At 52.8% G+C, this 15,654-nt stretch overlaps 1 protein-coding gene across 3 annotated transcripts in view; it reads right to left on the bottom strand.

Moving 5' to 3' along the window:
* Positions 1 to 2,778, bottom strand: part of LOC130155165 (discoidin domain-containing receptor 2-like) — a 61,244-nt gene extending 58,466 nt beyond the window's left edge. Inside the window, exon 1 of one of the 3 annotated variants that reach the window (XM_056352169.1) lies at positions 2,656 to 2,778. The gene's annotated coding sequence lies outside the window, so the exon portion shown is untranslated. Of the gene's footprint in view, positions 1 to 1,903; positions 2,023 to 2,461; positions 2,594 to 2,655 lie in introns of those variants that run through there. The other 2 variants (XM_056352172.1, XM_056352173.1) reach the window with 2 other exon arrangements.
* Between the last annotated feature and the right edge of the window lie 12,876 nt (positions 2,779 to 15,654).

Below are 15,654 nucleotides of genomic sequence, written 5' to 3'. Positions count from 1 at the left end.
CCATGCCCCTAACTGCCCTGTGCTGCCTTAGCCCAGCTGACAGCACCCCCGCATGCCTGACTAGCCACAGGGAGAGATTCAGAGCACAGCTGCCCCACTCCCCAAGTACATCACCTGGATGGGCACACTGTCACCTGTACTGCTCTCCACTCAGCAGGGGCTCTAGGCTATTTCTCTGGTACCCAAAAAGTCTTCTCACGGGAAGCTGCCGGTCCCTCCAGGGCACAGACCCCCAAGTCCAGCCAAACTCTCTGAGAAACAGCCACCACAAAAGGAAGGAAGGGCAGGAAACCCTGAACAAGCAGCATACTCCTAAGACACCAGTTCTTGCATATTTCAACTGTTTTGAAATCCCTCTAGGACATCTTCAGAAGATGAGTGACCACATCAAATGGTGCAGAACTGCAGCAACAAGTAGCATTCCTGAAGTCATCCCAGAGTCCTACTGCCATTTCACCTTTGGACTCCAGCCAAGATAATTCCCCAGTATTTGGACACTAATAAAACTTTCTGACACTTTCTTCTCAATGACTATTTAGAATTCAAAGACCCAAATCTCCACTCTTATCCAACGAGCTACCTCAAGCCTCAATAGACAGCTGCATGTTTTGGACATCCTCCTTCGCTGCAAAGTTGACAGTTTTCACTAACACCCAGTTCCAGTTGCTCTTGGCTCTCTGTCCCTCACCACAGACCTGTGCTCTCCATGGCCAGGCTTGTCACTGCGCACAAAAACCACATTCAGGAAAGATGCAACAAATGAAGTTTTTCCTGGACAGTGAATTGAATGAAAAAGATGAAGGCTCCTGGGAAAGGCAAGGAGCCAGCTCCAAGGGAAAAGGCAGGTCACCTGGGCAATTCGCAGGGGAGGAGAAGGACAGAGCACCTCAAGGTCTCACAGGGACTGCTCCTGAAAGTTTAAGATGCTGCAGATTTTCAAACTGTAGCCTACAACCATCAGAAGGCCACAGATAACTTGGTAGCAGCAAAAGAAAGCTCATACACACTGACATCTGCCCAGGCAACAAGCACACACCTGGATAATAGATACAGGCCTTCTTAAAATATAATTACTTTTCTTAATTATACACCAGAGGCCAGAACCCACAGGCTGAGCAAGCCACAAGTGGCATGGGGGCTAATTCACAGAGCTTCTCTTGATTTCAACGGCCCACAGTACGCAGACAATCAGATTAAACGGACACCAGAGCCTTTCTAATTTTATGGTCCACAGAGAGAAGGCAGGAATGGCTGATGGAAGAGCAGCAAGGCCTCTCTGCCCACACACACCACCGCTTCTGGCTCCACAACTGGAGAACTGCCACTAAAGGGCTTTTTTAAAGAACTTTCTTTTTCAGTGGAGTCAGTTGAAGAGACAAAGAAGAGCTCGGCATTTAAAACTGAAGCGTTTCAAAATGTTGGTTTATCTTTTAACTTCAAAAGAAGAGGAATACAAGTGAAACAAATCTCAGTTGCTCCCTCACCAAATTTTTCCCTTTCTGCCTCCAACAAAGCAAGGCACCCTGAGCTCCACTTGATCAAGTTTTCTTTTCTTTCCTCTTCCCCTTTGGCTTACAAGATGCTGCTAGAGAAGCTGTGAGGAAATAGTCCTAGATTCTCATACTTTTGTCTTCTCCCACTCCCCCATTCCCTTACAGAAAATTCAGAAGCCAGGTGAGCCAAAAAAACAGCAAGCTAGCGCATCCAGCGCAAACAGGAAGAAATGGAAAAGCACCGATGAACAAGAAACTGAAATACTGAGTATCAACCAGAAAAGGTCAAAACAAAAAGCTGAAAACCAAAGTTTTCCCACAGAGGTATACTTAAAGAAAAAAAAAAAAAGTCTTTCACAAAGGGAAAAAAACCCAAGCAGATGACACCGTCGGCCAGCACAAGCACCCACCTCTCAAGCTTACGAGGACAAACCAGACCGTGGGACCTGCGTGTAACTGCCACCACCGTTACACCGCACAGCTTACTCTGCCAGCTGCTGGCGGGGCCACAGAGCCCCCCAACGCGGCTCCAGCCGCGGGGCAGCAGGCGACGGCCGGTGCGGGTCGGTGCTTGGCCGCGGGGCGCGGGGGCAGCCCCCGCCGCGGGGGCACCCTGCGGAGCGGTGCTGAGCCCGCTGCCGGCCGGCGGCCTAACAAAGGCTGGAAACCCCACGAAATACTGCTGGCAGCGCTAATTAGAAAGGTCTCTCGCCGCACGTTACTGCCTGAAAACACCGAACTGTCCAGAGTAGCGCTTCAACAGGTTTACGCGCTCCCGCGCAGCCGAGGGAGTAAGCCCCGCGCTGCAGCCCGCACGGCACCGGGCGGCGTGCCCCAGCCCCGGGCGACTCGCCCGCCCGGCCCCGGCCCCTGCCCGCCCCGGGCCGCAGCAGGAGCCGGGCGCGGCCGCAGGGGACCCGCTCGGCGCCCCCTGCCCCACGGGAGGCCCGGAGCCCCGCCGGCTTTACCGAAAGGCGCCCCGGGAGCGGCCCCGAGCTCCCCCCGCACTTACGGCCGCCCAGCGGCCGGCCGGGAACGGGGCGGGACGGCGGCGGCCACGGCGCCGGGCCCGCGGGCAGCCGGCGGGACGGGGCGGCCGCCCCGGGCAGCGCCTCCCCCGGTGGCGGCGGGCGGGGTGGGGCCGGGGAGCCGCCGCGCTTACCTGAGGGACCGGGCGGCGGCGGCGGGCGGGCGCGCTGCACCACGGCCCCCTTCCGGCCCCGGGCGGGCGAGGGCGGGGGCGGCCGCGGCCGCGCCGCTCTTAAAGCGACAGCTCGCGGGGGCGCGCGGCGCCGCGGGGCCGCGGGGGCGTCGCTGTGGCAACGCGGCGCGGAGGGCGGGAGCCGCGGCTCGCCCGGCGCTGGGCCGGGGCCGCCCGTGGGCAGCGCCCGGGGCCGCGTCGCCCGGGGCCTCGGGGCTGTGTCCCCGTGTCTCCACGTCCTCCGTGTGCCTCGGGGCCGTGTCCCCGTGTCCCCTCATCTTCCGTCTGCCTCAGCTCCCCACCATGTCCCCAAGTTCCCCATGTGCCTCAGGGCTGTGTCCCCATGTCCGCACGTCCTGCTTCAGGGCTCTGTCCCCGTGTACCCATGTCCTTCGTGTGCCTCAGCGCCCCGCCATGTCCCCACATCTTCCATGTGTCTCAGGGCCCCACCGTGTCCCTGCGTGCTCCGGGCTGAGTCACGTTCCTGTAACACCCAGGTGCCTCAGGGCTGAGTCACGTCCCGTGCACCTCAGGGCCCCACGGTGTCCCCATGTCCCCCTGTACCTCGGGGCTGAGCTGTGTCCTGCTGTGCCTCAGGGCTGAGCTGTGTCCCCATGTGCCTCAGGGCTGTGCCCCCATGTCCCCCTGTGTGTCAGGGCTGAGCTGTGTCCCCATGTGCCTCAGGGCTGGGGCCCCACCATGTCCCCCTGTGCGTCAGGGCTGAGCTGTATCCCCCTGTGCCTCAGGCCTATGTCCCCGTGTGCCTCAGGGCTGAGCCGTGTCCCCCTGTGCCTCAGGGCTGTGCCCCCGTGTGCCTCAGGGCCCCACCGTGTTCCCAGGGGACCCCCCATGCCTCAGGGCCATGCTGTGTCCCCATGTCCCTCTGGTGTACCTCACGCCCCCGCCACATTCGTAGGTTACCTTATATACATTAGAGCCCCCTCATGTCCCCCTGTTGCCCCTCATCCCTCAGGTCACCGCCATGTTCCTCAGCCACCATGGCATTGCCCTTGCTCCCCAGCCACTGCCACCTGCCCCAGGTCACCACCTTATCCCTGAGGGACCCACCCCTGCCGTGGTGCCAGCAGGTCCCTCCTGCTGGCCCAGCACCCCCAGAGCTGTGATGGCACTCAGTGGCGTGGGGCCACCGGCCGGTTACAACAGCCTCTCCCACACCTGCCTCTTTTTAACAAACTTGACGTCGATTCAGCTCGTTTTTACAGCGATGTCAAAGGAGACGGACCCTTCCCTGGGGCTGCCCAGGCACACGGCCTCCAACAAGCTGAAGAAAGCAAATGTGAGTGGGAAACTCTCCCGGGCAGGAGAAAGGGAAGGAAGGAAAACCCTGTTTACCGGGGACAGGGTGTGCTCGGAGGAGATGTCCAGCACACCAGGTAAAAACATAGCCAAAACATTAGTGACCAGCTGGACAGAGTGACACAGCCTCCAGGCATAAAGTAGCTGGACTTTTTGAAGATACTGTTTATGAGCAAGTAACAGTGAAGAATGTTGCTTTGTCCAGGAAGCAGAAACACTGGGTGTCAGGGTAATCCCATCGTCCTTGTGATCAAACTTTCTGTCTCCCAAAAAGAATTTTTACTCCTTTTTTGCTGCACAAGTGAACACAAATCAGTTTTCAATTTGATGGCTTTTAGCTCGGTTGAGTAGCTCTCTAACGCTGCAAGGCAAGAAGAGGTACAGACCCTGGCACATCTTCACTAGATTGCTCATTTATTTATCATTTCCCCTGACTTTTGTCTTCTAAAGTCTTCTTTACAGCAGTCTTTTCAGCCTACCCTTTCTCAGACAACCAGTTGTGCAATGCAGTAGTGCAGCACGTAATATCTAGGTGAGGCAGTGCAACAAAAAAGCGTTTTAATATTTTCTCCATTACACTTCTGGGACACCGTCAGTCCAACCTAGGCAGAGCCAGAGGGTGAGCAACGCCCCTCACGAAAGCAGCTGTGTTTATAACTCCCATGGCATGCCTCCGCGGGGAGCAGCGGCGGTGCCCTCATTGCACAGCGAGGGGATGCAGTGCTGGCTCCTACATTTGGGGGCAACTTGAAAAGCTGCCACAGAGCTTCCTCTGCTAGTGAGGTTACGGACAGTCTTACAGCTCCCTCAGAAAAAATACTGAGCACCTCTGTGGGTACTCTAGATGGGCATGGGGACAGGGGGTCAAGTGTTCGTGTTGTTGGATCAGGGAAATATGGCCAGAGGTACCCCTTTAGGAGCATCTTGGAGTGCTGCATCTCAGTGTGCTTGGTCCCCTAGGACACATCTATTGTACTAAATTAAGCAGCTCCTGGGGACACTGCTGGGTACAGGGATGTGATTATATGTAACGGCAAACCGCCGGCATGGTCCCTGGCCTGGGTTTGACGTAGTGCATCCATCATGCTCCCCTGGGACCGTTCCAGGCAGGGAACATGGTGGGAATGTCCCAGGGGCTGCTCCCAGTACACATCTGGATGCTGTCTGCATTAGAGGCCAAGAGATTTTACCAAGCAGGGGTGTGTGCTGGAGCAAAGGACTCTGTGCCCGGTAGCAGGACTGGGGGACTCTGGGGCAGCAAGATGGGGCTGAGATCGCCTAAGGGGACTTGGACAAGGGAAGAGGTTGGAGGGACGGCTGGTATGAGGAAAGAAGGGGCTGGGGCTGGAGCATGTATACTCTGGAGCATGCAGAATGGGGAACTGGGGACTCTGGAAGATGAAGGAATGAGATGTAGGCTCTGGCCCGTGGACAGCAGGTGGTATTGGAGGCGTCTGGGGCAATAGAGCTGGGCTGCAAGGGCCCCCCTGTGCAGAAAAGGCAGCTACTAGCAGGAACCACAAGCCTTGCAGGGCTGGAAATTCAAGTACGGAACTGAGTCCTGGCATGTCCCTGCTACAGAGCCTGTCTGTTATCCCCCCAGGGCATTCCAGGGCTCCCAAAGCTGTCCTGGCAGGCTGCCCATCCCCTGTGAGCTCAGCTGGACCTGGTACACGTATCTCTAAACTGCCCTGGCAATGCACAGGCCCGGGAGTAGCTACAACAGGGCTGGGCAAGGCTCAGCTGCGTGACAGCCCTCACAGCACCGTGCTGTGGACCAGGAATGTGCACCCCTAGCAGCATCCTTCACTCCTGCCCTCGCTCTGAGCTGGTCCTGCCATGTTAGGTCGGGCCAAAAGCAAGTGCTGCAGCAAACAGGAACGTAGCAGGTAGGAGCAGGGGCTGACCACAACATGAAACGCTAGACTTCATGCAACAGATTACAGCAGTCCTTTTTGTATTTAGCTCATTCAAGCCACCAGGTTGGAAATGAGTTTTCAGCGGCTGCATTGACTTAAGCTGTCAATATCTGGCTTAGAAGTCGGTTGATGGCCGCCTTTGTTACATCTGCATTACCGTACACCTCAGCTTGCCATCCTGTGCTGTACGGAACAAGAAAACATCTCACCTGTAAGACTCAGCGATGGGGGTTTTATATTTCAGGCACCTGCATCTGTTTTGCTGCGTTATGCCCCATCGCGCTAGTTTGTTTGGACAGGTTCCGCTTTCCCCCCACACCAGCCCTCTCGCAAGGCGGTGACAGGATCCCGAGCCATTTCTTGCGTGTGCGCCATTGCGGTGTCGCTGTTCGGGTGCCGGGAGCGCCGCAGGCCGCTGCCTCTGCGCCCTGCAACGCCTGCCTCTGCTGCCCCCTCGTGGTGCCTCTGGGCTCTGCTGGGCTTGGGGGAAGCCCTTGCTCTCCAGGTTCGCAACCAACCCTGAAAGATTTCACCACCACCACCACCACCATTGTAGAAAGACCTTTCTCTTTCCCACAACCTTTACAATTCCAGAATTTTCCAAACTCCATCTTCAGTTGTTCCTTGTGATTGCACGCCTTCCCCTGCCTACACAAGGGATGCAGAGCCCCTCTGAAGGGCTCGTCCTGGGCCACCACTCACAGAAGTTGTGTTCCAGCTGCTACTTGCTCCACACAGTTCCCTGGCTGCACATGGACAGATTGCACTTTTTTTTTTTTTTTTTTAGTAGAAATTAAGCAGCTGCATTCTGTGAGTGATTCAGCTTTTTCAGCTGCAGTTTTTTTGAGATAAGCAGGTCCCTCTGCATTGCCGTGGGCTGCAGCTCCTTGCTCTTCTCTGTTTTGGCCTGCCGTGCTGCGCTTGGTTTTTCCACACCTCTTCTGCAATCACTGCATGTGTGATCCAGCTTCCTTCCATCTCTGGGTCACGTGTGGCTGCTTCAGTTCATTATGAAACATCTGAGTTCTGCTCTTATCGGGGCCTGAGGAACTAATTGCTGTTGCCATGAGAAGACCTGCTTTCTGAGACACATTGCTCAGTGAACAGCTATGTGAGGCACACTAGCTGTCTGTCATCACGTGGCATGGAAAAGATCTGATTTATGTCCCAGGTAAGAGGTTGGCCAAGGAGGTGGTGAAATCTCCATGCCTGGAGATTTTAGAAGTTGGTCTGAACAAAACCCTGAGCAACCCTGCAAAAGTTTGTTCTTCTACAGAGTGGAATGTTGGACTGAAGAGCTGAAGGACAAAGCTGGGGGCTGCAAAGGCACAGCGTGGCCTTTTGGGACTGACCTTCATGGCGAGGAGTCCTCATACATGAGATACATGAGTCTAGAGCATGGACATGCTTTGGAGAAGATTTTCCAGGTGGCCTTTCCCCAGGCAGGCTCTTCCCAGGGAGTGGGGCTGGGGAAATCCCGGGCAGATTACTCAGACTTTCCTCAGGATGCCTAAATTAGGGCAGCTGAATCCCAGCCTCAGGGGCTGGCTGATAAAGCAGCCCAGGAAATTCAGTAAGTTCAAAATATCATCCACTGAAAATCCTGGACTCTGCATTTCCAGCAAGGAGCCATGAGTGGCTCTTTGCAATAAGCCCCATGGCTGGACAAGGAGCAGAACCAGGTCCTGAGCCATATTTCTTTATTTCTAACTCAGGCAGCCTGCTCATGTCTGGGAGGCAGCAGCCCCACTCTAAGCTGCATCTTGCTTTTTAGCCCCCAGACAGCATCACATTCACTTTGTCCAAAAAATTGGTGGCTGATCCCATAATTCATGCACAGAACCACAAAGTGCTACTGAACTCCCAGTAACCCGTAAATGCAGAAATGGCAGAGGTGTCAGTTAGAAGAGATCACTGGTGAACCCTAGTTTGACCTTCCCCTCAACCAACCCTCCTTCCCAGCATGTCCCATGGTTTTCTTTAGGGGCCTCCCAGCGTTTCCCCAAGGAGATATCTTATCCCAGTGCCGTGGTTCATACCGTGCCCCATCTCCCCAACTGGAGCCGTAGCACCTGACCCAGGTCCATGAACCCTCTCCCAGTGCTGGGCACCAGTGTGTCGGTGTCTGGGTCCTGCTGTGGCTCTGACCCCACTATTCTTGCTGGTTGGACAGTTTTATTTCCCCAGGAAGGTCAGCACTTCCCAGCACACGGCAGCGTGGCAAATCTTAATTTTAAAATCTCAGATGAAACATGTTGTGAAAGTCTGATCTTGGCAGTTTTATTCTTACAGCATAACAGAGGGAGGAAAGCACACAGGATCTTTGCACTCTCGTCACTTCAAGAGCTGAGCTACTTTCTGCTAATCTGTGAGAACTGACACTAAATTACAACATGCAAATAAAGGCACTGGAAAAAGTTATGCAACAGTGACAGGTAGGTTAGCAGAGTACAAACCCGACCCAGGAGAGTAAACCTAAGTCCTACAGCCTTTTGTTACAGCTCTTGGAAACCACAGTCTCTCATCGCAGCCACAAACAAAATCAGCAGTGAAAACTGCACGGCTCTTCCTGCAGTCCTGGTCTTTCATCGAAGTCTCTTCTGGCCACTGCTGGCCCCTGTGTCACCAGAGTCCTGGTGTCCCCTTGGAGGGGTGCAGGAGTTCACAGGCCACCTGCTGCTGACGATGGTGCTCCAGCAGCTGATGTCCGAGAGCAGGAGCAGGAGGTCAGCTTCTCACACACAGTTTAGTGCTCTGCATGGGAGAAACTGGTCAAGCATCGCCTGCAGAAGGCTTGTGGATGTCTCCTTGCTTGTTGCGGCACATTTGCCGTGGTTTGCCTGGGAGGCTGGTGCCCATAAGCTGATGTGGAAATGATTGCCGGGGCCTCTGAAACAGCCCTGTCTTCTCTGGAGCTGTTCCCTGCAGCCCCGAGCCCTGCAGCCGGCAGCGATGCTGGCGCACAGAGTGGCTGCTTTCTAAGGCTTTTTCCCCCAGCCAGTCTCTCTTGCTCAGGATCCTCAGTTAAGACCTGCATGAGGACGATGCCAACAAAGAAGAGCAGCCACCGCCTGACTAGGTCTTTCTCCTGACGTGGCAAATATTTTCTCACCTGGGCTGGGTACAGCACCCTTCTGGCTTTTCTGCTTCGCTTTGTTGGAAGGCCTGGAGGTCTCCCGACAGTTCGGACAGCAAACATCGGCCTGGACAGACTTTCTGAATTGTTTTTCAGCAGATCTGTGCTGGAGAAAATATTTTCTCTGGTGTAAGACAGCATGTCCTTAGCAGCTTGCTGTGGTAGCTCTGAAAGCTGGGAGAGCTCTCTGAAAATACCTCTTTGCTCAAAGATGGTTTTAATTCAAAAAGCAGACCGATGAAATAATGTTAAGAAATATTAGTAATAACAACAGCACATTTATTCATTGTTATTAAAGCAAAAAATGCAGAACCCCAGAGCTGAACTCTTGGAGTGATTTATGCATCTTTCTGGGAAGCTCTTCTTTGATTTCTCTCCCTACTCCTACCTGTGCTATAAATACTTGCTTTGATGAGTGAAGTTGTGATGGGAGGAGCTCAGCTGACTCACAAACTGCTCTGGAATGTCTCTGCTCCCAGCACCACGGATCTGCCCGTGGGCACTCTTTGCTAACAGGAGTGTGAGAGCATGCTCCAAATTTTCTCCTGCCCAGTTCCGTTCTCCTTTATTACAACTGTCTATCACAAGACTTTGCCTCAAGATATTTCAGTGCTTTTGAGAGCATATCCTTCATTAAAATTCACCTATCTGCTATAAAGAACAAAAGTGGAGTCTGAGGACAGGCATGATTTCACCTTCCTCCCCTGCCTTCCCATCCCAGCTGCCAGGATCGCTGGCCTTGAGCTGGAGAGGCGGAGGTGGGAGACCCCAGTTTCTGTTATGACCCTGTGCAGTCTCAGCACTCTACCCCAGAAAACAAGCAACCTCAGCACTTGCTCTGGCAAGCTCAATCTCAGATATGCCCAGAAAAGGAAAGAACAACACTCACATTCAAATTCTTGGTGCCTTATGATAACTAAACAGAGCCTGAAAGGGCTGAGTGCCCTCAAACCTGCTGGAGAAGTCTCCAGCTCTCTTGGACCTTTGTCATGAACTTAGAGGATTTAGCTGCAAATTTCATGCATCTTTGTCAGCGTTGGGCATCTCACACCTGCACCAAGTGGGTGGGAATGAAAGATGGACTTCTGTAAAACAGCCAACCAGCTCTGGATGGCTAATGTAAAATCAAACATATCTTGATCTCTCCTAAGTCTTCTCAGGCAGCCTTTAGCCACCACAAAGCAGCAAAGGGCAAAATTCAAATTTTAAAACTGTTCTTTGATAGCTCTTCTTGCCCTTTGGGTTCCCTAACGTTGCTTGCTTTCTGCTTCTTGGAAGAACAAAGTGATATTGGCTTTAAGTCACAAGGCATCAAACATCTGTGCTTTCAGCATTGTCAATCACCATCATGTCCCCTGCTGTCATGATGTGAAAACTCTCAGTCATCAGGCTTATTCCACGGGAAACTAAGTCTTAGGCAAAACCAACATGCAGCTACTAACACAGTGACTGGCACGCATGTAGTCCCATCTCTAGATAGGTACCACCCAGCACCTCCAAGGTGATGGTCATTAGTTCCACATGGCAACACTGCTTGTGGCTTTTGCTGTCACCCCTAATCCCCATTCAAACCAAGTGCTGGAGCCAGTGGCTCACCTGAAGACACTCGCTGCTGAAAAACACCTTCCTCAGGGCAGTCTCTTATGCTGCCCAGATGAGCGCTTAAACCTGAGACACAGCCAGGGCTTAAAGACAGAACTTTAATGGTCCTCAGTCATCTTTTTCCTCCACCACAAGGCAAAGTCCAGAGGGCTGGAAGACAAATTGCTGCTTCCAAAATTACCTGCCTAATGGCAACTTCTGGCAAGGCAACTCCTAAGATGTAAGGAACGGGCTCAAGCAGCCTCTGTAGTCACCATCTCTCATAGAAGCTGGTCAGGGTGGGGTAAAATTGCTTGTCCCTTAACTCTGATGGCTAAAGCTGTGCTCAGTGGCCATGCCCTAGCTGCACTCCCTGCCGAGCATCTGCCTCCCACGACTGGTGCAATATTGTCAGGCAGCACCTAAATCACGTAACTGGTTTAAAAGAAGCACACGATAAGAAAATAATTAATGGGGATTGCTGCTGCTTTGCCCTGTGGTGCCTGAGCCCTCAGACCCACCCTGGCCCCGACACATGAATGAGTCAGGCTGGAAGGTCAGTAACGAACCCTCCCACTCCGAGGCCATGGGTTTGGGGCTGGCCAGGCTCAGTTCAGAGGAGAAAGTGCTACAGGCAGGTGCCTGAACCGGACACCAAATACACCTGGATGTTAAACATTCAGTAATGCATTCAGCTACCCCCTTTATTTCAACCAGGATCTATCCAGGAGACAGATCAGCTCAATTTCTTCCAGCTGTCCCATTATATAAGCTGTGTTTACCTCAGCGCAGTTAATGGGCAGCTCCCGATGGACAGGAGCATCCTGTCCTGACTCCTGCTCTGGCACCAACAGCATCACCTCGTGTTAATCATGTAGAGGTTTCTCAGTGATGTTCCACATCTTGCATCTCTCATGAGCCTAATCCATCTCACCAGCATTGCCCAACACCCAGCTGTAGGGAGGCGAGTAATAACCCAGCCTCCAAATGAGCCCCAGGAAAAGGGGTCTCTACCTGTAGGGACAAATCCTGTTCTTATTGGCAATGATCATTCCCCAGTAGCTTATTGTCATGTGAGTATTACGCAGGGATGTATTTATAACTCCCAGGTGAGCTTGTCCAAGCAGGTCACTGGATCTTCCTCAAGTGAGAAGAACTAAGATGAATCAGCACTGCAAGAAGCAGATCTTCAGCCCACCAGGTGCAAGGAGAGGAAAAACAATTTCTGTTGAGCTGGATCCAAAGAACTGAATTTCATCAACCCCCTCTAACCCAGTGACTTCAGTGCATTTCATCAATAGATCACCAAAGCCAAAAACTGAGCCTTGAATGCATCAGGAGCAGCACTCAGAGATGGAGGTGCTGGACCTTTAGGATAAAGGTGCAACCTGAAAGCCCATGGGATGTGTCACGCGAGTAAAAGCACCAGCACGGAGTGGCTTTTGCAGCTGAAGATGACAGAGGCCATAGCACTGGTGGAGCTGAGGACACTGGGTCATGTCAGGCCAAGGTGCTCTGCAACATTCAGTACAGTGTTCTGACCTCAAGACATCCAAGAATTGCGGTGCTGTTTGTGCTAAAGAAGTCTGCAGGGAGGGGCAGAAACATCCATTACATCATCGGAAATAGCTGGAGCTCACCTGAGGCACGCAAGCCCTTTTTCACGGAGAGAGAAGCAACAACCTCAAAGCTAAGGACCAGCTTATGCTCAAAGCAAAACCTTAGAACTGACTTTCCAAGGTCCCTGCAGCACCTCATCATAGGCGAAGCAAGCCTGTGACTCGGAAACCTTGATCCCATGGGGACATATGAAGTTATCTCAGGAAGAACTGGGCAGTTTGCTGTGGTCTATGAGAAACAGCGTGCGATAGTAACACCAGTTGTACGTACCTCTTCAGCTGCAGCCTTGGAAAAGCTACCGGGGAGCTGAGAGCCATGTGGTGACAATGTGGCAGCTGGGGAGGGCTGGGTGGGAACACCACATCGGATTCCTTGATATCAGTCATGCCTGCAACTCCTTTTGTACTTGCACACAGATCGTGTTGGGTGGCTCAAAATGTTTAAAAGAAAACCGTAAGTTCTAGGAATACCTTTCTCCCAGCTTCTGAAATATGTATTTATGGTATCTTGCCTGTTCTTCCAAGCAAAAAAATATGGGTCTGGTTTGAGTGAGAGTGTGTGGGTACTGCAGCACATTACAGGAGCAGGAGAGGGGCAAAGGTACAGGTGAAAACAGAGGGTTTAGCTGCAGTTAATCCTTTCTTTAACTTATCACTTGCCGGCCAAAAAAATGTACACACATCTCATGGGGTCAGGTGCCAGGATCCGGTGAAGGATGGACTCCTTAGGACCAAATCCCTCCTGCCCCTCTGGGGAAACTGGAGCTGATGCCAAAAGTTAACAGAAGCTGTGGGGGTTTGGGGAGGTGCCCGAGCCTGGAGCAGCAAGGCTGGGAGCTGGGGATGGAGAGAACATGGTTGTCCCTCCCGGAGTAAAGCAACAAAAGCCAAGTGCAGGGCAAGATGCCCCTACAAAGATGACCTATAGCTCAAGGTGGCAGTGATGGCTTCCACGGCTCTAGCAGCAAACTAAGCAAGGCCTGGCCCACAGCTGCTGGCTTAGTGTGAGTTTGGCCTGCAGGAACTCACTCTGTCCTCACTGTTGCATCCAGGAGCACAAGAGCTGGAATAACCTGGGGGCTGCATGGGTACCACTTGGCCCCTGGGGTCCAACCCTGCCAAGGAAGCCTGGAGCATGAGCTGTGGCTCAGGCAAGGTTTTCTAGGTGGCCGTTTCCCAGGCCTGAGTTCCTGGGAAGCCTCTTTCCAGGAAGCAGGGATGGGGAAATCCCAGGCAGACTTACTCAGACTACCTCAAGATGCCAAAAACTGGGATTCAGTTGAATCCCAGCTTGAGGGAGCCGTTAATGAAACACCACTGGAAGCACAGCATTGGTAAACTCAAAATAGCATCCACAGAAGATTCTGGCCCGCCTGCATCCTGCAAGGAGCCGTGAGCGGCCCCTTGCAGCAACCTCCACAGCCAGAGGAGGACCAGAGCCGATGCCAAGTCCCACATCAGGAGCTCTGCTCCTGCATGGCGGCACAGGGAGCCACCGACCAGCTCCACATCTGTAACGGGGCAGTATTGAACCGTGCTGGGGAGGTCTGCCCCTTCTGCCGGTACTTCCCGGAGACGGCTACAGGTTCTGTGAGATAGCTCTAGATGTAGACCTAAAATCATGTCTAATACTTATTAGACCCTACGATCATAACTAATCTCTATCAATAAACTGAATCAATAAGGGAAAAGTGGCAAGGGGAAGTAAACAGGGTTCTAGATTAATTTACTTAAGTGATTAACTCTTCTGCATACTCTAGTTTCAATACTGGCTGATTCCCTTGTCCTTCTAACTCATTCCACCTGGGAAAATCAATCCATTCAGGGAGTTACTCACTGATCTCACCACACTTCCCCAGGCTGACAGTTTTCAGATACAGGTGCCTGAAACTTTGCACCTAAATCCAGGTATTTTAGTAACTGAAACAAATCCACTACAGAGCAGTAACGTTAAATTGGTGTGAACTCTGTGAAAACTAAACACTGCAAGTAAGACCAGCCACGTGGCTGGGAAGGAGAAAGTTACAGCTGAACCCTTGACAGGCACCAAGGGGTGATGGAAGATGGGTGAAGTGGGACCTTGTGAGAGCACTGAGGCAGAGTTCTGGGGCTCTGGCTAAACCATCCTCTTCTGTCCCTAGGTTCAGAAGCAGCAGTTCTGCAGCTGCTCCAGTAAATCCATTTTGGTGCTTCACTTCCGCAGCTACAGCAATTTTCCTGAAGTTTAACCTAAATCTCACTCTCCAGAGCCAACTCCACACCCTGCCAAGGAGGACCAGGCAAACCCAGCACCACTGTCTCCTATCTGCCAGTCTTTTGCATATTTGAAACCTCTTATCATGCTTCACCTGAAACTTTTCCCCAGGCTGCATCACACACACCCCCGGCTCGCTCCCCTCCTCACTTTTGCAGGCAGGGCGGCTGGTGCGCTGCAGCCCCAGGTCTCCCTCCCCAGGAGGGTGCCCAAATATGGCCACAGCGCTCCAGCAAGGCACCACACGTGGCCCCGCATTACTTCATCCTTTGCATATGCAACACACCTATTTATACATTTTAATGGGATGTTTGCCTTCCTCACAACCCCGTGGTGTTATTCCATGTGTGGAGCGTGAGCGCTGCGATCCCCCCCAGCTTGTTTTCCTTCCAGCCCTTCACACTCCCAGCCCTGGAACGTGCATTTGCTCACTCTCACCCTCCTCTGCAGCACCTTCTTTCAGACCTTTCCTCCAATTTATGCCTTTCATCCCAAGCCTGTCTTCTGCAATGCTTGCATGCCTCTCAGCTCCGCATCCCCTCTAAATCCAATGGGCAGACAAACTCCCATCTCTGTCCTCCCCACTGTTTGGGCAATATTGAATTTCCCAAGCTCTGGAAAACTTTCCAGTTCATCCTAGTAACTTTTAACAGCTATTCTTTGACTATCCTATCAGCTGTCAGGGGAGGAAATTAGACTCTATGGTCACAACTTAACTTGGAAAACGTTGGATGTTATTCCTCCCGTGCATTTGCTCCCATATTCACCTGTGCCTTTCTCCCCCTTGCCAAGGAGAGCGGGTGCTTGTCCTCCCTCCACCTTTCAGACTCACCCCATCACCCTGTGGTCTCAAAAGCCATTGCAGACAGTTCCCTCTGCACCCTCAGATGAATTGCATCATTCACAGCTATTGGGAAAGCTGTTACCTGAGCTGTCCTTGCTCTTTTCTCCCCTACTGCAATCTGTGATCTTCCCCTGCTATCACTGATGTTAAAATTTGCTTTCCTGGTTCCAGCTCATCTGTTTAGTGATGACCACAGGAGCTGGAAAGAAAGCAACAAAGCACTTAACCTTCCAGGGATCACCTGTAGCTTTTCCTTGCTGTGCGTGCAAGGGCATATCATTAGTGTATGT

The sequence above is a fragment of the Falco biarmicus genome, chromosome 9, assembly GCF_023638135.1.
Source record: "Falco biarmicus isolate bFalBia1 chromosome 9, bFalBia1.pri, whole genome shotgun sequence".
NCBI lineage: Eukaryota > Metazoa > Chordata > Aves > Falconiformes > Falconidae > Falco > Falco biarmicus.
This window is presented reverse-complemented; position numbering and strand designations above follow the sequence as displayed.